This window comes from Panthera onca, chromosome C1 (genome assembly GCF_046562875.1).
Source record: "Panthera onca isolate mPanOnc1 chromosome C1, mPanOnc1 haplotype 2, whole genome shotgun sequence".
NCBI lineage: Eukaryota > Metazoa > Chordata > Mammalia > Carnivora > Felidae > Panthera > Panthera onca.
Window position 1 is genome coordinate 169673698 of NC_138346.1, and position 21484 is coordinate 169695181.

The window sequence follows — 21484 nt, forward strand, 5'->3', positions numbered from 1 at the left end:
ACAGCTCGGGAGGGCGCGGACAGGGGCAACAGGGGGAGGGGGGTGTCAGGGACGCCGAGCCCCCGTAGTCGAAAGTCCCGTTTTAAGGACTGGCCTGATAGATTACTTTCTACTTAAAGATCCAGCGGGAGGCGGGGCCACGTGACCGCGCGTGACGTCAGGGCCGCGGTGGAGCCGGCCAAACTCAAGTTGGTTCAGGGAATTGTCAACAAAGGGACGAGGGACGCGCAACTCAGCGCCGCACGGTGCGCCAGCATCCCGAGGGCTCCGAGGGTGTCCTGGCCCACTCTGGACCCCAGCCTAGGCTGGAGCCTTGCTCAGGGGTCGAGGGAGCCTGTGGGTGTGAGTGCTGGAGGGTGGTTGTGAGGGCGTGGGCCTGGGAGCGTCCGCGGGACCCTGCGGCTCTCGCTGCCCTGCCCTCCCTGCCCCCTCTCCCTTCCCCCTTCCCCACTTTGCCAACACTCCTTAGGCTGGGACTGGGCAACACCGAACGAGATTCTCATCCCCCCCCCCTTTTTTTTTAAAGGAAAAACTTAGTAGCCTCCGTTTTGTTTTTGGGGTTTGATTCTTTTTAGCTCTTGAGTAAGGGCTGCGCATCCGGCTCCGTGTTGCTAATTAGACTTCAGATCCCCTCCTGTCTCGGTGCTCTTTCGGCGGAGACAATTACTGAGGTGACGCGTTCCCTTTCCCCTCAAAGCCAAACCACCTGGGTCCTGCCTTTGCTTTCCCCGCTAGATGTGAGCGTGCTTTCATATATATATATATATATATATATAAATTTTTTCCCCGCGCGGCCACAACAGCATCAGCTGGGGTTCCCGAAGGTCAGAAAATAGTTATTGATTAATCTATTAGAATAGTTGCCGAGAGAAATAAAAACGACGTAAAATAACAGCGAACCTATAAATAAAGAGGCTGTAACTAGCAGCTGGGAGTTGTTAAACGACTTAGCAAGTGAAAAAGTCGGAAATGAGGCGCTGGGGAAGGAGCCGGGACTGGCAGCGGCCTGGGTAAGTCGAGTGGAGCGAAGTAGAGGATTCCGGGCCTCCAGTTTGGGCGCCGCGCTCGGACTAGGACGCCGGGAGCTGGCGGTGTGACTTTACCGGGCGGCGGGGCCCAGCCTCTTGGGAATGGGGGGCGGCCTCGAGCATGCGGGTGGGCTAGGCTCTCAGTTGCTGCTAACTCACGTGGATTCTTTCCTCTTAAGGCTTAGGTAAATCCTCCAAGATTTGACTTCCCGCGGAAACCGGTAGCAGAGCGGGTGGAGGAGGCGAGGATGCGGCTGGTACACGCCGAGTTTCCTTGGCAAGGAAAATCGATGGTAGGAAAGGCTGTGGGGATTTAACTGGGGTTGAGGGTGGAGGCTCGCAAAACCACCACCGGTGCGTGGCATTGCCAGCGCGTGCGCTTGGACCTCGCACCTCGGGATAGTGCTCCTGACCTGCTGAGTCCGCGATGCGCCACCTCTCCTTCCGAAGTTTTAGGCCGCCACACAGCGAGCTGCAAGAGCGGGCCGGCTGTGGCGGGCTCCTTGAAACCCAAGTCCTGTCTGTCCGCTAAGTCCTGGGAGGAGAATTTTGGCCTCACCAGAGGAAGGAGCACAAGGGGAGCGAGCGGTCCGAGAGGAAATAGTTGGTGAAATATTTACAGAAGACGCTGGGAAACCGATTTAATTCCTGGTGGACAGTGGTGCTTCTGATTCCCTCAGTCTGTGTCTCTCACCTACAACGCTCTCAATCCTTGGCCTAGAAAAAAAATCCGTAAACTTACTTCATTATAGGCAGTGAGACACATAGATTGCCTTTCATCTCCATTAGATAATTTCCTGGCTATAACACTAGTCCATTGGATCTCCATTTCGCAGGACGTTCCTGGTTTGTACTGGGGATTGGGGGGGGGGGGGGGGGCAGTTACTCCATCCAGAGACAGCCGCGGAACTCCGAAGTTTTTTTTTGTGTGTGTTTAAATGATCCTCCCGATTCCCCTTTGTACCTGACCCTAAAATGTATCTCTGAGTTGATTTCCGCAGCTGCACCTCTTTGTGGCCCTGCAGGTGCGAACCGTTTACAATGCCATCTAGACAGCCTTCCGTGAAACCGACGGGAGTGGCGCGAGCTGGCTGCCCCCTGCACCCGGCTGCAACTGTCCGAGCAACGCAATAATTACAAAAGGAAGGTCGGAAGGACAAAAAAGAAAAAAGAAAGAAATCCGAAATCTGAAATTCAGAAATTACTTTTACATAGCTTCAGTTGTCCAGCTCCAATGCCAGGCGTCGGCCCCAAGCCCCATTACAGCCCAAGAAGCTGGGCTCTCCAGGACGCGTGCCGTGTGTGTGTGTGTGTGTGTGTGTGTGTGTGTGTGTGTGTGTGTGTGTGTTTGAGAGAGAGAGAGAGAGCGCGTGAGCATGGGAGTGGGAGTGTAGCGGCTCCGGGGGCTGCCCTCGGCAGCCTTCTTAAAGTAGCCTCCAAATGAGCCTAATTTCGATTCTGCTGTCCGCCAGGGCTGGCTCTCAGGACTCCTCGGCGCGGTTGGTCGCTGCCTCACCCTCCCTTGGCCAAGACCTGGCCTGATCCGTCCATTCCCTGGTGTCTCATTGGAACCTCCCTGGAGGAAGGGGTGGGGGGTGAACAACTCCCAGCCGCCAGTTCCATTTGTTGCGCTTTTTTCATTCGACACAATAAAAGTCAAATTAATTGATTCATACCATTAATTACGGCGCGTAGCGTGAAAAGCAACGCTTCCCCTCGGTTAGAGATCTATTGTGCTAATCTCTTGTTCAATCAGTGTTACCATCTGATGCCGGGTCTGGCCCTTACAGAAACTTTTCGACTCGATTAGCTAAATGATGAGACATGCAGGACCTACTGGCTGCGGCCCCGACGTCCGTCGCCCGTGCCGGCCCAACCGCTTAATATCGATTTCCAGCCAAGGCAGCGGATTTTCCCGCGACCATCCTGGACTGGGGAACCCGCCACGGGTTTCCCCCTTCCGGGCTGACTGTAGCACCAGCGCAACCTCCCGGGGCCGGAAGGAGGCAAAGCAGCGGCCCAGGTGTGAGGCCGGAAGGTTCCCGCAGTCCTCGCTGCGGGATGCAGCCGGGGCGGAAGGGCTGGAGCCCATAGCTGTGCAGGGACCTGCCTTTCGCCGACTAGATTCTGGGCTAAGTAAATCCTGTTTGCCTCGTAATTGCAGTTTGCAGCTAAGAGCCCACAAATCGTCAGTTACTGCCAGACTTCAGGACAGAGAGAGACTGAAGAAGCAAGACAGCTACAGAGAGAAAGTGACACATTAGTCGCGGAAAGAAAAATATGATAGAGGGACCAGAAATATTTGAGGGTGGGGGAGGAGAAATGTGGATTAATATTGTCTGGGTCGCAGAGGGCTACTGGGGAAGATAGAAGGAGAACGAGTACACACACACAATTATTATGAGTGAGAGTAACTACTTGGGTCGCAACAAACAAACTTCCCAAGAGGAATTTAAAGAAGATGGCACCCAGCTGTCTCACCTGTTCAAATGTTTGAAACGTTTCAGCCAAAGGAGAAGGGAATGAGGCTCCCTGCGTTTCTCCTGGGGCCCGTAGAGTCCGTGGTACCCAGCTAGGGAAGCCACCTGAACGGGATCCTTCGAGGGCGAGGTCGTGGCGGTGGTGGAGGGGACCGAGGTTCTAGCAACAGGAAACAAGAAAAGTGGAGTCTGGATCGATAAGAAGGAAATTGAGACGTCTCCGGGGAGGGGAGATTTAGTGTGTTCTGGGGGGTGAAATGGGGGTGGGGGAGGAATAGATGGAACAATTTATGACGGAGAAGAGGAAGTTAATTACAACTTAATTTGGGTTCCTAAGTGATCAACACTGGAGGAGAGGCACGGTAAGAGTGTGCGGGAGGCAGGAATGGCCCACCTACCCCTCGCCAGGCCCAAGCGAACCCAAGTGCCCTCTTCCTCCTCCTTTAAGTCAGGGTCTATGCCAACGGCTTGAATAAATCGTTGGTCCGAAGTGAGATGGAATCATCACGCCCGTGCGCTGGTGCACTTTTTCTTATAATCCGGGGAGATGTGACCAGTTTCTGGGCAGTAAGGGGTGCCTCCCCCACCGAGAGCAGCCGCCCTCTATAGCAGAGGGAAGGAAACGTGGGTGGAGCCCATTTGGAAAATACCCCTCCTTTCCCTCCACTCCCGCCCCCCACCCTCGTCCCAAGAAACAAAGTCGGCTTCTTCTTGACAATCTTCATAGATATGTTAAACTATTATCAGCCTCTGTTTGGATGGCCACCACCGGGCAAGGTGGGACGGGCTGAGATGACACCCAGGTCCCCAACCCACCCAGATTATTTCTATTTCCAAGTGGGTGGGATTTTCAACTCATTTCCCACCAACCTTGTGTATGTCTCCAGATCTCTTTGGGGTGGGGAAAAAAAAAAGCTAATTTAACGTTCTTGTTTGGATTTCCATCTCAAAACTTCATTTATTTTCAAGGTGTCCGCCACTCAGGGCCCATGCCAAGAAGTACCTATAAATGGCGAAAGACCAAAAGGAAAGGAGGAGAAAGAGAGAGAGGGAGAGAGAGGATGGTTTCGAATTTATTTATATTGGAAATGTATAAACATCCATTCTGTAAAAGGCAACACGTTTAATTAACGATGAGAGAGCAGTTAGGGGCAGAAAGCTAGTAAAATTGTGTGATAAATTTATGGCATTGTTAGCGTGCTTTTAATTATGGCTATTATGTTAATTATTTCACATTAGCATGGAGTTATCAGCAGCATGTCAGATTTAATCAAAACGAGCCTTTCTCTCGAAAATTGTTCTTTTCATCCACGAGGAGAAAGGTCCTGGGCAATATCGCGGCTTAAAAATGACTTGGCATTGAAAGCTCGTGTCTTTCCGACACGGTTTGGAGCGATGCGGCCGGGCCCGGCTGTCCGCTGGGTCCCTCCAGGCTACCGGCAGCTCGCGGAGGAGCCGAGGGCTGGGTTTTTAGGAATTCACCATTTTCACCCCCTTCGGAGCCGACACTTCATCATACGGGTTCATTCTGTCAAACAATATGATGCTGCTCATTTTTATCTGTCCCGCTTTACAAAACCCCATTCAGCCCGCCGAGGAGCAACAAAAGCCTCGGAGCGGCGCTGCGGCCGCTGGCGGCCACGGCCTGCCCTGAGCCCCAGACTGAAAGGCAACAGGGCCCGAGGAAAGCAGGCGGCGGGCGCGCGCCCCTCGCCGCCCAAGGGAACGCGGCCGGCCGGGGCCCGCGCGCCCAGGTGACCAGCCCTCGGGTGTGGCCCGGGCGGGACACGCCTCTCCCAGGCCCGCGCCCGCCTGCGGCCTCCCCTCAGGCGCAGGCCGGTAGCACCTTTCCCTCCTGGCGAACGACTCGCCCACCCAGGCCACATCGATTTTTTAATCACTGCCGATCGATTTATTGGGAGCAAATAAATAGCCCGTTTTGGAAACGTTTCAATTGTTGCCTTGATGGTTGGGCGACGCGGGCTGGCGCGCAGGGCCGAGGGGCGCGCGCCGGAAAGGGCTTGTGGGAAAGTGCGGAGCGCAAAGGCCGAACGCCACTTGCCGCGGGAGTCTCGTGTGTGTGCGCGCGCGGGGCCGCCCACCACAGGTGCTCCTGCGCCTCCATCTCGGGCGATGCCCCGGCGTCCTCGAGGGTCCGTCCGGCTTCCTCCTCTCGTACTCAGCTCCCTCTGGCGGCGGGGCGGGCAGGAGCTCAGCGCCAGCCTTTGCACCTTGTCACGTCCAGGCAAGTTCGCCCGGGTCTCTGATTCCTTAGCAAAGTTTTCCGTCAGGACACCGAGCGGCCCTGAGTCCAGTCCCCGGACGCTCGCAGGTTGAGGCCTCTCGGGCCCACGAGCAGCTCGCGCCCACGTCGCTGGCCTTCCGGCCCAGGCCCGCGGACGCCACTGCCTCCGGGTCCCTGGATCGGGAGCGGTCTTCGGGAGCAGGACCACTCAGGCCCCCGCCCTTCCCGGGACAGAGCTGTGGACCGGCCAGCTGTTGCCTTATTTTTAGCGCCATTCCATTCGCGCGGTTATATTTAACTCGATCCACTCCTCCGAGGAGGTCGCTCGGACATCGAATTCTCTACATCGCAGCCTAGGCCGGCCCGCCTCGCCTCAGGGGCGGTCCCTCAGGGGCAGATTGGAAAACCCCTGCTTAAGAATCTTTGACATCTCTGGAGTTTGGCTGGGAGAAGAGAGCTTGGGAGGGCTGGTTCTAGGAGCTGTCGCTAGAGCGCCTGCATGCACTCTGCGTGGAGGTGCAGTCTTGGGTGGGGGGAAGGGGAGTAGGCCAAGGAGTCAGTCCCCAGGGAGGGTGCTCTGCGGGGGGGGGGGGGGGGGGGTGTCGGGTCCACTTCCTTCTTATGCATGGCCCAGAGTATCCATCCAGGTGAACTGGAAGACCTCTTACAACTCTGACCTTCAGAAGGTTTATGATTTTCTATTCCTGCGGAAGTCCCCCCTTCTCCCTACTCCCAAACACAAACTCAACAGGGTACTTAAGTTTGACTGGCATGTTGGCTTTCCGGTTCCAGCCCAGTCTTCCCTTGACAGAATCTCAAGAAGACCATGCCATGGACTCAGTCACATCCTGGGGAAAGGACCCACTTAGATCACATGTAGAAACGCCATTCTAACATACTTAATTCACTCAGCTCAAAGTGAGTTTACAAACAATGCAAAAGCCACATTCTAAAGGTACACATACAGAGCTGGGACATGGAAACACACTCTTAAAACTTAAATTCTCCTTCTGACACTTTTATGTATGTATTTATTTATTATTAGAGAGAGAGAGAGAGAGAGAATCTTAAGCAGGCTGTACACTCAGAGCCCAGCCATATCGGGATCCCAGGACTCTGGGATCATGACCCCAGTGGAAATCAAGAGTGCCATGCTCATCATGCTCATTGGACTGAGGCACCCAAGTGCCCTTCCTTCTAATACTTTTAAAGAAAGAACTTTCTTAACCTTTGGTCCAAAGCGTATATTTCTGGCTGCCTCTTTTTGTAGATCTCCCTGCAATGTATAGGAGAAGGATGGAAGTCATACAGCTGAATTCAGTGGGAGGGGATATACAGTTGACCCTTGAACAATGTGGTTTGAAATGCACAGGTCCATTTATAGGCAGGGTTTTATTTGTTTTGTGTTGTTTTTTAAGATTTTTATTTTTAAGCAATCTCTACACCCAGTGTGGGGGGCTGGAACTCACAACCCCAAGACCAGGAGTCACTCCCTCTATTAATTGAACCAGCCAGGCTCCCAAGAAGGGGTTTTTTTTTTCCATACAGTACAGTACTATAAATGCATTTTCTCTTCCTTATGATTTTCTTAATAACATTTTCTTTTTTTCTAGCTTACTTTACTGTAAGAGTATAGTATATAATACATATAATATACAAAATATGTGTTGACTGTTTATGTTATTGGCAAGGCTTCCTGTCAACACTAGACTATTAGTAGTTAAGTTTTGGGGGAATTAAAAGTTATACCCAAATTTTTGACTGCATTGTCGGTGCCCCTAACCTCAGCATTGTTCAAGGGTTAACTGTATAAATAAATGCATATATATTCATTTACTCATTTATTAATACTTTGAACAATTCTAAACTCTGGAAAAGGCTACGGAGGAAAAGAATTAAATTCAGGATTCCAGGGTGATAAGTACTGTGGTAGAGGTAAACAGAGCATTTGGGAGGGCTCAGTGGGTGGGAAATGAGAAAATGTGAAGCTTTCCAATACAGAAGATAATACTGACCAGCTAGCTCTAACTTCAGGGGGCATTGGGAAAAAATCAGGGAGGAGTAAATTAGAACCTGGGGTACTTTGGGAAAACAAAGTACTAAGATGACTGAGTGTCCTTCTAGATAGGCCACTGGGTACTTGGTCTCAAGGGAAATGGGGAATAGAGTGTGACAAGGAAACAGATGAGAATAGGAAGAAGGGAGAAGGTATAGTATAAAAATAGAACTTTGCTTAGAAATTTGGTCTAGGTCCAGTATGACCCATTTTAGATGACATGCAAGTGCTTTGACTAACACATGGGAGAGATTTAAATGGGAACATAGATGAAAGGAAAAGATTTTATGGAAGAGCTTGACAGGGAGACACTACTGAAAAGACTGGCTAGTAGGCCCATCTCCTTTTCTAACCTTATCGTATTAGTTCATCGAGGGCCAGGCACTGGAACTACAGGAGTTAATAAGGTAGACTCCACTTTTATAATATTAACTCTACAAGGTTAGGAATTTTCATCTGCTTTGTTCACTATTGTATCCCTGGCCTCCAGCTAAACATTGCCTGGATGGGGAGTAGGTGAAAGTTGGGGGGGGGGGGGTGGTGGCACTAAACATGGGGAAGGGGAGTCATGCTCAATAAATACTGATTAAATGAAGGCATCAGTAAGACACAGCCCCACTCTGATGGGTGACTTATTCAAGAAATCTATAGCTAAAATGTAGTGTGATGAATTATAAATACTTAGAATATTATAGGAGTGCAGAGTAGACATACCTAAGTCTTCCGGGAAAAGACAAGGACTACATAGGAAGGTTTCCCAAAGGAAATAATGCTTGAACTGTCTTGAATAATGATAACTGCTGTTAGATGGATGAAGAGAGGAACAGAGTTCTAGGCAGAGAACACAGCATGAGCAAAGACACAGAGGTATAGGAGATGTGAGGAGAAGTGTATAGTCTAATATGACAGAAATAGGAGGCAGGGAGTGGCTGGAGTTGATAGCAGAGAGCTAGACAAGGGTGAAATCATGAAGATTCCTGAATATGTGCTCAAGGGCCTGAAAATGGTAAAGAGTCACGGATGGATTTCAACTTTATGATTGGCATGATCAGAGTAAAATGTTGGAACAGTCTTTTAAGGGCACGTGAAGAATGAATTAGATGGAGTAAAACTGGAAATAGTAAACAGGCAACTTCAGTTACCTCAAAAGTGATGGAATTGTGGCTCAAATTATTGGCAATGGGACTGGAGAGAGAGGATGAATTGGAGAAGGATGTAGGAGGTAAAATTGGTAGGAGTAAGTGTCTCATTAATAAAAGAGAAGGAGTTCATGGTAACTCCCAGATAAGAAATTTGGGTGTCTGGAGGCAATGTTGGGAAAATACAGATGGAGGAACATTCTCTAGTCCCTTTTTCCTCAGTCATCCCCATGACTACCCATGTTGTCTCCTTAAATATTAGAGCATGACAGTCACTTTCTGATCAAAAACCTCATTATTTATAGAAGAAAATCCAACTCTTTAAGAAAGTAATTTAGGTGTGCCATGATCTGGCTCCAGCTTAACTTCTAGTGTCACTTGTACCCAATGCACTAGCTCCATGGGATATATGCTATTCTCAGGACACACCATGAACTCCTTTATATACCAGGTGGTGTGACTTTGAGCACATTCATAGACTTTCTGTACCATATTTCCTCATCTGTAAAATGAGGATAATGATACCTTCCTTATGTGGTTATTGTAGGGATTAAATAACCCAACACGCTTAGAGCAGGGTTTGACACATACTTAAAATTTCTTTAATGAGTTATATCTTTGAAATGCCTTTTCCTGTTTTGTTTTGTTTTGTTTTGTTTTGCTTTGCTTTGCTTTTTGATTGAGAGACATAGTCTCAGCTTTCTAGGAATTTTCAGTTTAGTTGTAAGAGTAAGAGAGGCAGACATTGTAAGCCCTTGAAGATAGAGATTTCTCAATCTTAGATTGTTATTATCTTTATCCTGAAAGTGACTATTGTAGAATTTTGAGCAGGGGAGTGATATTACTGGATATGTGTTTTAGCAATATCACTGTCATCAGCGTGGAGAACGGACTGAAAAGAGATGAGTTTAGTTTTCCACATACTGAGTTGGAGGCACTGGTAAAATTTCTAAGTTGAAATACTTAGTAGGAAATAAGAGTTTAGAGTAGTGCTGTCTAATGGATGTATAATGTGAACTACAAATGTGAGCCGTGCATGTCCTTTTAAATGTTTAATAACTACATTTTAAAAAGTAAACAGAAATAGGTCAATTGATTTTAATGATACATTTTATTTGCCTAAACACTTTTATTCCTAAAAGTGTTGTCATTTCAACATGTGTATGAAAATTTTTGAGATATTTCCCATTCATTTTTTCTAAGTCTTTGAAATATGGTGTGTATTTTATCCTTATAGCCATCCTAGTTTGAAGTGGCCACATTGCAAGTGCTCCACAGCCACATGTGGCTAATGTCTATAGTATTGAACATCTCAGGTCTAGAACTTAAGAGAGAAGCCAGGACTACAAATAAAGATTTGAGAGTCATCAGCATTCAAGTGTAATAGTTCAAGCAATGAGTAAGCTCTGGGGTGCCTGGGTGGCTCAGTTCCTTGAGCATTCAACTCTTGATTTCAGATCAGGTCATGATCCCAGGGTTGTGGGATGGAGCCCTGAATCAGGCTCCATGCTCAGCATAATTAAGATTCTCTCTCTCTCTCTCTCTCTCTCTCTCTCTCTCTCTCTCTCTCTCCCTCCTTCCCTCCCTCCCTCCCTCCTTCCCTCCCTCTCCTTACCTCTCTTTCTCTCCCCCTCTGCCCCTCTCCCCACTCTTGCATTCTCCCTCTTAAAAAAAAAAGAAGAATCTGAAAGCCATAAGCTCAGCAAATGGGAATGTGTGGGATGAGGAAAAGGCCATGGGAATATCAGAGATAAGTGAAAGAGAAAGGGCCCATAAAGGAGAGTGAGAAAATAGAGCATAAATTGGGAGGAATACCATCATGTAAAGGAAGCAAGAAGGACTTTTGAGAAGATAAGTGTAGTCAATAAGATCAAGTGTTTTTGAGATATATTCTTATGTGTAATTGTTATATAGATATTATTATAAGGGTTTTGCCATCTCTGATAGGAATTATTTAACTATAAGTAGGTTAGTTATTCAAATTCTGGCAAGACAGTTATCAAGATATCATTTCTTCATTTTGTGCATAGTCACAAAATGTCATTGATTTAATTAAAGCATGTGTATTGCCTCTTTCTATGAACTTGTGCCAGTCACAGTGACCAAACTATTGCTACTTGTCCGGAACTGTTTAAGTCTACTTTTCAAGTATAAGTATATCTAGGGCCTGTTTTGTTCTCAGAGTCGTCCCAGTTTGGATAATAAATTATTTGGTCACCCCATACATGGTAAACATAATTTTCGACACCTGGAACATAGTCAAACTGCCCTTCAGGTTTTCTACTAACTGATAGAAAAGTAGAAAGGAAGGAAGGAAGGAAGGAAGGAAGGAAGGAAGGAAGGAAGGAAAGAAAGAAAGGAAAGTGCTTGAAACACACATAGGTGCCACTTACTATAGTTTTAATTGCCTCCCAGTTAGATCAGGGCTTCTCTTTGGACTCTCCTCAAGTGTTCTGAAGGGAGTTGAAGCAGCATAACCTGCCAAGTAAGACTGTGACTGAATCTTTGTGAGTACATCTGTACATTCTCATCCTATCCACATTCCCAGGATAATGAAAGTGATTTATTAAGCACTTGCTATGTGCTACATGCTTTCATATGCAATTTACATGTATTTAATTTTTACTACAATCTCATGAGGGAGGGGCTATAATTATTCCCATTTTACAAATGAGTAAGGTTAGTTAGCCAGTGTTTGAACCTGTGCAGTGTGGCTTCAGAGCCCATGCTCTTAACCACTACATTATACTGTTCTGTAATATCATCTTTCTCTTCACCTGCCCCTTCCATTCCTTCCTCATCCCCAACAACTTTCTCACTGGCACTCACAACTGAGTTAAATATTTCAGTATGACATATTGATTAAATGCTTCTATACTTTTAATATTAATTATTTGAATGATGGAAGATGAACCAAGAACAGAGACCTTTATTGTCTAGTCATTACTTTGATATTTTGCTCTTTTATGGGAAGAGAAGATTTGTGTCAACCATTTTGTGTTATTTTCTTTTAAAAGGATCCATAACACTTTTTTTTAGAGGAAAAGATTTATTTATGTTTTTATTAATTTTTTTTAATTTATTTTTGAGAGAGAGAGAGTGCAAGCAGGGGAGGGGCAGAGAGAGAGGGAGAGAGAGAATCTCAAGCAGGCTTCATACTGTCAGCACAGAACCAGATGTAGACATCAGGCACTCAGGTGCCCCATGCTTAATCGACTAAGCCACCTTGGTGGTTCTTGCTCAGTATCTCCCATGAACCTGCAGACAAGCTGTTGACGGGGGCTACATTCGTCTGAAGATTTGATTAGGACTCCGTCACATGGCTGCTTACAGGAGGGCTCAGTTCATTGCCATGTAGGCGTCTCCATAGGAGTACTTAAATATCCTTATGACATAACAGGTAGCTCCTCAGAGCAAGAGAGAAAGCAAGAGAGAAGCCACAATATCTTTTATAACTTAGCCTCATCACATGCTATCACTTCTGCTGAGTCTATTGGTCACACAGAACAACCCAATACGGTGTAGGAGTGCACTATATAAGGATACGAATACCAGAAAGTGATCATCAGTGGCCATCTTGGGGGGCTGGCTACCACAATCCACTCTTTGAGCCCCTATGACTCATGTTGCTCCTGCATACAAAATGTATTCACTTACTCTCAAGGTTCCTAAAAGTCTCGTTTCATTATAGCATCACCTCAAAGTTCAGAATCTCATCATATAAATCAAGTTCAGGTATAGACAGCTCCTTGAGTACAGTTCTTCTTGATCTGAAGACCTAACTAAAGAGACAAATTACCTTCCTTCACACACACCCAACATACAATGGTAAGATAAGCATAGAATAATTGCTATAAAGACACTCTTATTCAAAAAGGGGGAATAGGGGAGTCACACAAGAGTAACTGGTTCATAGCAATTCTGAAATCCAGTTAGGCACAGGGTGATATTTCCTTGATTAGGTCTCTGTGCCTGAGAACAATTCCCCACAATCTTGTCTCTCCACCTTCTGGGTTATTTCCATTCTCCAAATCACCCTTGCTTTTTCATGAAAGATAGCACACGTTTGCGGCTGATTAATTTTTTTTTTTTTTTTTTTTTGGACTGTTTCTTGCTTGTGGAAGTTTGGAAGGTCCAAACACCTCTTTTAATTTTTCTGTGTGTATGTCCCTTTTTGTCCAGTCTGGAGATGTTTCTGCCAATGGAATTCTCTTCTGCCAATATACTTCTACAGGTGTCTCCTGTCATCCTTACAGTCATATATATTGATGAAAATGAACCCCATTCCAGCTCCAGAGGGTGTGAAACTTGATTGATTTAATCTAGCTATGATGATTTCATTCACCTTGCCAGAGATTGATTAAGACATGGTGACGTGATACCATTTTGTCCAGTGAGAAAGAAGGGGAAGGTTGTTCAAGGGTTTCTAGGAAAGGTTTTCTTTGGTGACAAATATCTCTAGGGAAGATAGAGTTCCTCTTCTGCTATAGACATTGTTAGGTCTGCATATCATACTTGCAGTTGTCATCTTTTGGCTTTGAGGCTAGCAGAAGAAAAGGCTGGAAAGCACTTAGATTCTTCATTATGTAATTGAGCAACTGAATTAATCAATGCCAGAAAAGCAAATTTTCTTTAAGTTTTTAAATACTTCTTTATTTAATTAATCTCTACACCTAACATGGGGTGCACGCTCACAACCCCAAGATCAAGAATTGCTTGTTCTTCCTACTGAGCCAGCCAGGTGCTCTGTAGTCATGAATTTAAAGTGACACCCAGTCAGCATGACTGCCTGTTTGTTTTGTTTATTTATTTGTTTGTTTGTTTGGGCTGATTGCTCAGGTGAAGGCTGGAGAAAAATAGTGGATAATGTGATACAAAGAGGGTTATGTGCTTATGTGTTTACCAAGTACAGTAGGTATATTTTACAAAGAAATTTATTACAAGTATGAATCTCCCTCTTTCTACTTTCCTCTCCCCTCCCCCCTTTCCTGTGCCCTTATCTCTTTTTTCTGTTCTTGCCCATTCATTTTTCCTCATCCTATTTTTCCTTCCCCTTTCTTCCTCCTGTATAGGTAACTTCTCTGTCTTCTTTGAGCTACCATTTATTTTTATGCATTGTTTTATTCAATACCCATAACAGCCCTGTCTAGTAGATACTGATTAATATTCCCATTTTTTAGTTGATAGATTAGACTAAACAACTTGTTCATGGTCATACAGCTAAAAAGTAGCCAAACAAGCATTCAGCTCAAGTCTATATGATTCCAGAGTCTGTGCTTTAACCACTATGCAGGAGTGAAAGGAACTCTTGTAAAAGAAAATTTGCTAGCTCTCACTGTTAAACTAGTGGAGTTCTAGTAGATATATCTTATATAGATATATGAACAGAAAACTGTGATTAAGGCCTCTAGTTCTTATGGGAGCCAATACTGTAACTTTAAAATAATTAATATTTAAGTGTTTATTATTCTTTAAAACAAGATAAAACCTTGAAAGTTTAAAACAAGACCAAGATTGTAATTTTTCTAACTAGTTTTACCCTATTAAGTTAGCTGGTTCCCTGAAGACTTGATTGCCACAACTTAGGTAGCTAAAAAGAGGAAAATTTCAGTCCCAGACCCTCTCACCCACCCCCCGTATATGAGGATGCTAAAAGGGTGCCAACCACATCTGATATTTATCTTTTTTCCTAGGATATTTTATAACAAATCATGACCTAGAGAGAGTTCTCTGAAACCTAAGGAAATGAATCTTTGTGTATTAATTTAGAAAACTTTACTTTTAGTGGTCCAATTTTGCAGTTGTTTAGAGAGTCATATTTAGTTTTGACCATGTATCTTTCCTTTTTAGGAATAGGAAATTGGTATCAAAAAATGATGAAATCTTCTGTCTCTGGTAGTCTTATCAGTCTGTAACTAGTTGGGACTACTTAGGAATTCAATTTTTTTTTGAATACTGTGCCTTAGAGAGGAAAATCTTTTCTTTGTGCTCTGATTTGGGTGTTGTTTAGAGAAAGTGATATTTAGTTTGGAGAATGACAGTCCTCTTGTCCCCTTATAGATCAGTATTGTTAACTGACAAATAGCCCTGATGCCTCCAGGGCATTCACAGTTTTTGAATATTCACTCCTATTTATTTAAAAGACTTAGAGGAAAACAGCTATACTTACTCTTTTATTATGTTAATCTAATTTACATACCGACTGGAATTGTTTATATAGGGGATTCTGACAGTGATACTGTTTGCCTAAGGAAGAAAACTTGGTAGCAATCTTGTCATTTAGTATTTACAGTCTGCAAGCTGTATATATTTGGAGAATCTTTCTAAAATATTGCATGACAGGAAATTTCAATAAGCATGTTTAAATGAATTCTAAGGAAACAGACAGAAAGGAAATATGCCTCTCTGGTTCTGAAACATTTATCTCCCTGGGTGGAAAAGGGTAGGGGTAAGCCTTTGAATGATAGATAGTCCAAGAGAAAAATGCACATTAATCTGTGGTTTAATGTGTTCCCTAAATGTCTTAATTGCTTTTAAAGCCATGTAAATAAATAACATTCAAAGGACGTGAATTAATATCCTAAGAAATGACTTTCCTGATATAAGGGCTCCTATTTCAAATAATATTTATATGGCACTACAAATAATTTTCAGCCAAGAATTAAAACCTGCAGTTGGGAAACCAGAATTTACCAACTGTTAGTAGGAACATTTTTTTTGTTTTGTGGTTTTTGTTCTACCATAAGGCTAATCCTTGCCCTAGGTATTCACATGTTGTTTCACAAAGGAAGAAAGGATCAACACTCTCAGGGAGGGGACAGAGGATCTTGGATTGCTAAATTTTACAATCTTATCTTTACAGCACATTAAAGATAGGAGTTGAACCTAAAGATAAATTCAGCATATCCTTAGTTTTATTTCTGAATACAACATTTTATGTCTTACAGAGAGATTAAAAAAAAAAAAAAGGTTTGTTTTAAATGATCATCAATTTTGTGAATTAAAAGTGAGGTATCTGGTCATAATCCTCCTTACACTCTCCTCAAATGATTAAAATAAAAATCTATAAGCCAATTCCAGTTTTGGAGAAGTTTTAATGTTGAACTTTATTTGATTTGTAAAACTCAGCTTATTTTCTCTTTTGCACCTATGAGTGACCCACCCCCTGACTCCTCCTGGACATAGGAAGGTTCTATAGTATTTATATCTTAGACTCATGATTAGAAATTCATGATTCAGTATATAAATACATGTAACTAAACACATACATATATGGAACATATTTCATAGAACAAGATTCACACTGTGTGTTGTACTATGATTTTTTTTTTCCTATTCTGGAGGGAAAAAAAAATGCTAGTCACGACCCACAAAATTGATTTCATGGCCCACTAATGAGTTGCAACCAACAGTTTGATAAAACACTATCCAGACTCTAGAGAAATAACAGAATTGAACAAGCACGTTCTTTTTGACTTGCTGAAATTCTGAAGCCAAGTGAAACCTCTCCTCCTTCCTTTATACCATCTTTCATGTTTTTCCCTATGCATTTGTTTCCTCACGTTATATTCAGACCTGGGACTTAACAGATTTGGAAGGTGGAAAGCTGATTTTTGTCACCACTAGCTTCAGAAGTAGAGAAGTTGCAGCTAAGAAGTGTCTCACAGAATAACCTGCAAAGGAATGAAACAGCTGTAACTAGGGTATGACTATCAGATCCTGCTGGGCACACTTTAAACCTATTGTAGAGGAGGCCTTTATTAGAGATGTACTCACTTCTTGTGAAAGATGAGTCTATAGCCTTGCTTTTAAAGCACTGTGTATGGCTGTTTAAATGAATCTCTTTTTGAAAAAATTCACAAATTTCCTAAAATTCATAAATCCTTCTGTTCTACAGCAAATACTAGAATATCAACTCTAGGAAAGCAAAGATTTTTGTCCATTTTTTCACTAATATATCCCTAATCCCTAGAACACTGCCTGATACAAGTTGGTGCCCAATCTAAACATAGTTATTTCCTAAAGAATTCCCCAATTGGAGCACACCTGTATTCACATAGCATGGACAGTTGTACACAATCTTGCCGGTCATCATTCCTTATCACATTTTCTAGAAGACCCTTTGGGCCAAGATCACACTAAAAAGTAACATCGGGGCACCTGGCTGGCTCAGTTAGTACAGCAAGGGACTCTTAATCTTAGAGTCATAAGTTTAAGCCCCACATTGGGCATGGAGCCTCCTTTAAAAGAAAAAAAAAAGAAAGACAAAAAATAACCTCAATGCAGTTTATGCACATCATTTATACCTTATTAAAGCTGTTTACAAAACTAAACAAAACAAAAAATAACCTCATTAATGTAAAATTGTTGCTTTAAGAGAGGCCAATGATGCCAGGAAAGAACAAATAACCAAAGGGAGACAAAAGAAATTCTAATATGCATGATAATATCAAGCATTTATGAATGCTTAATAGCTAGGTAGGAAGGGAGAAATATTCAATTCTCTGTTATTCAGTTCTCACATTTCTGACAAGTAGATACTACTTTTAGTCCTTTTTTTTTTTTAAGAAATTTAGATTTATGGGGCTTAAGTAAATTACTCAAACCTGCATAGGTAATAAGCAGTTAAACTGGAATTTGAACCCAGGTCTACTGTTTTAAATTTATAGTAGATGAGGTTAAAGCTTATTAAGACACTAAAGTCAACTTATACACTTCAGTTTTAAATTCATATTTGTCATTTTTTCATTATTCATTTACTTATTAAATTTTAAAAGTTTATTTTTGAGGGAGAGAGAGAGACGGAACACCAGTGGGGGAGGGGCAGAGAGAGAGGGAGACACAGAATCTGAAGCAGGCTCCAGGCTCTGAGCTGTCAGCACAGAGCCCGAAGCAGGGCTTGAACCCACAAACCAGGAGATCATGACCAGAGCCAAAGTCGATGCTTAACCTACCAAGCCTCCATTCATTTAAACAAATGAGTTGAGACCCTACTATAAACTAGGTATTAGGTCAACAGTGTTAACTGCGTAGGTGTAGTCTCTGCTCTCAAGACATAGGATCTGATGGAGCAGACAGGTAATAGATAAGAAATAAACAAACAAGAAGTGTTTATCAACAAAATGTGATAAAGGAAGAAGTAGAGTGTTACAATACAGAATAATAGCTGGGAAGTCTAGGGTGTCTTTTTTTAAGATAGAATTGCCTATGGGGCACCTGAGTGGCTCAGTTGGTTAAGCGTCCAACTTTAGCTCAGGTCATGATCTCACAGTTCGTGAGTTCGAGCCCTGCGTCGGGCTCTGGGCTGATGGTTCAGAGCCTGAAGCCTGCTTCCGCTTCTGTGTCTCCCTCTCTCTCTGCCCCTCCCCTGTTCATGCTCTGTCTCTCTCTGTCCCCAAAATAAATAAAAACGTTAAAAAAATTTTTTTAAGATAGAATTGCCTAATGGATCTTTTAAGCTAAGATTTGGAGGATGGGGAATCAGTCTTTCTAAGAGCAGGAGGTAGTTGTTAAGTGGTACAGAGGGTGACAACACTGTGTTCCAGGTAGCAGAATGGCTCAAGGGAAAACCTCTGAGGCAAAAAACAGCTTGGGTAGGTGGACAGGAGCTTTGTGCACCAGAGGAACAAGAAATGTGGTTGGAGAGGTTGGGCTGGGGCCACATCATACAAGGTCTTGTCAGCCTTGGAAAGGAGTTTGGATTTTGCTACATATGCACAGGAATAGCCATTCTCAGATCAGTCCTTTGGATAACACTGCCAATGAGAGGTTTTTAATTAGAATGCTTGATAAACTCATTGCATCAAATGAAATTTCAATATCTAATTAATTAGCATGTATTACAGTAACTACTGTGTATCCCTTTACTATTATCTAGCCCTCCAGTACCTTTTCAAGAGTGCATATATTTTCTTTGGTAATTTCCCATTTGGAAATGCCCAACATTTTACTTTTATTCCTATATTGTCTACTCCTGTAATATATCAATTGGCTTTTAGAAAGCATGTATTGAAGTCTTACTAACTACTATGGATCTTATCCTGATGAACTAGCAGACTAATAACAGAGTTAAGATACATAAAATATTACATTATAAAGTAAAATGTGTTAAATGGGATAAAAGATATCAATAAAATATTCCTGGGAATTCAGAAGAGAAAGAGATTCCTTTCAGCCCTGGGGGATTAAGGGGAAGGAGAGGAGGAGGATTAAGAGACTTCCTGAAGGAGGTAGCATTTGCTCACGGTTTTGAAAGGATAAGTAGGATTTAAACATTAGGAAGTAGAGAAAAGGGCAAAAAATCTGATTAATTCCAAGTATAAATGAGTGCATGTGTGTTTAGCATGGTCCTTACTGCATTGCGGATCCTCACTTTGATATGATTGTCACCAGACCCTTGGGAAACATCCAGGACTAAAATTGTTTGAATGTATTATGCCGTAGGATTGAAGTTCATTGTACTCTGTACAGAAATTATGTGTACTTCTACCCAGGGCTATTTGTCTTGACTTTCTCAGCTGCTTAAATTTATTAACAAATAATATGGAGAACTAAAGAATTAGAGAGGTAGTTTTAAAAGAGCATTGCATGGGGACAGAGAATCTAGTCTTGTTCTCTTGTTATCTTAATGAGTGATCTTGTTTCTAAAACTATTTGTTTGTAAAGGGGAAAATAATATTTCTAACCCCTATCCCCTACCTATTCAGGCATAGATGACTATGAGCTGTGATGAAAAAGCTCAAAAGAAAGACACTGCATAAATAAAACAATAAAAACAACAATTAAGAGAACACTATTATGCAAAATGATGTTGTTGAAACTCTTTTAGGCAGAAAGCTTTGTATAGAACCATGAGGTACTGGAAATTCCTTCCCTTTATTTTTTTAAACAAGATTTGGAAGTTAAAAGATGATTACAGGTATTTAAATTTGTGGTTGAATGTGGTCAATTCAGAAGGCAGTGTAAGCAGGCAGTTTATAAGACTGCCTGTCCTTATTAACTGGATGGGGAGGACCGGGGTGGGTGGGTGGTGATGGTGTCCTTTGTTAAAATCTGGAAGTGAAAAGCTAAAATCTACCCAATTTAAAAGGTAGCATTCACAGTAACTTCAGGATGCACTTATGTAATTTATAGTTAAAACATAAAAAAAATATTTGGAAAGAGGTTCAGGATGTTGTAAAGACAGATTTCTTAGAAAAGAGGGTTTCTTAGAAAGCTAAGGTACAATATTGGTGTATTTTATTCTGAGTACCTTTACTGTATGATATAGCTTGAAAAAAAAATCTTAATTTGAAGCATGGTAAAGTACGTTGTGGTGAAGCATTTGCTACATCCACCAATGTCCCAGTTCTCTGAAGCTTAATATATTTAAAATAATCTGATTGCTATCTGAAGATTATTCTTTCTGATCTTAATTTGAAGATTCTGGTTTTAAACACTGGGAAGACAAAAAACTAGTACTTTTAGTTAATTAATAAAGCTATTGCCTAGAGAACTAAAAAAAACCCCTCTTAATCATTTTAACCTTATAAATTCACAGCTATACCATCAAATATATATTAGTTTTATATATTACTAACTGACTTAAGACATCTTTTTCAAAGAAAGTATTTTGAATGGAATCTTGACTTTTACATAACAATTGATAAGTAAACCCTATTCCCAAACTAGGATTTCTACGGGTTATGTTCTAGTATGTAAAATATTTAGAGAGGTTTAAACAAAGGTATATTGAAAATACTTCTCTTTTGTCTTTTATACCAAAGTTTTAACATTGATCAATATCAAACCAGGTTGAATGTGGACTGGTGTTATGGGAATGGGAAAATAAACTTTTTTAGAAATGGCATACCAAAAAGAGGGCTAGACTTTACATAACAGAATTATACTTAAGGGACACCTGGGTGGCTCAGTCAGTTAAGCGTCCAAGCTCAGGTAATGATCTCACAGTTTGTGGGTTCAAGCCCCACATCCAGCTCTGTGCTGACAGCGTGGAGCCTGGAGCCTGCTTTGGATTCTGTGTCCCCCTCCCCCCTCTCTTTGCCCTTCCCACACTCGTACTCTGTCTCTCTCTCAAAAATAAATAAACATTAAAAAATAAATTTGAAAGTAGAAGAATTATACTTAAATACTTAAGTAGGCCAGCTATAAGATAGAACATTAACGTTATCAATTATATAAATGTTTTCAAAACTTACATATATTTCTGTAAGGAATAACAAAGCTTTCATTATTCTATATATGTGTATGAATGAGTATGTACATATACATATATTAAATTTTACTTATTATTTTGGGTCAAACAAATAGATCCTTAAAACGGGTACAATAATAGCTGATAATAAAGAGCTATTGGTAATGGTTTTTTGATCATTGTAAATGATGAATATTGTCATTTAAGTCCTTTTTTTTTTCTTTTTCCTCTACCCTTTAGTCATGGTTTTATGTATCATTTCCAAGTTCTCTTCTATGAAATACTCCAAAATGATTATGCAGTATTAATATACAATTAATGAGATATGTTATAGACAACCAGT

The 21484-nt window shown here is 42.6% G+C and overlaps 2 long non-coding RNA genes across 2 annotated transcripts; one reads left to right on the forward strand and one right to left on the reverse strand.

The window, feature by feature from the left end:
• Positions 1 to 901: 901 nt before the first annotated feature.
• LOC132672231 (uncharacterized) lies at positions 902 to 2170 on the reverse strand. Its single transcript, XR_009607432.3, has 2 exons — positions 1993 to 2170; positions 902 to 1745 (listed from the first exon to the last, which is right to left on the reverse strand). It is a non-coding gene; the product is annotated as an uncharacterized LOC132672231 (long non-coding RNA).
• LOC144617243 (uncharacterized) lies at positions 918 to 1592 on the forward strand. Its single transcript, XR_013557567.1, has 3 exons — positions 918 to 1010; positions 1208 to 1321; positions 1479 to 1592. It is a non-coding gene; the product is annotated as an uncharacterized LOC144617243 (long non-coding RNA).
• Positions 2171 to 21484: the final 19314 nt, after the last annotated feature.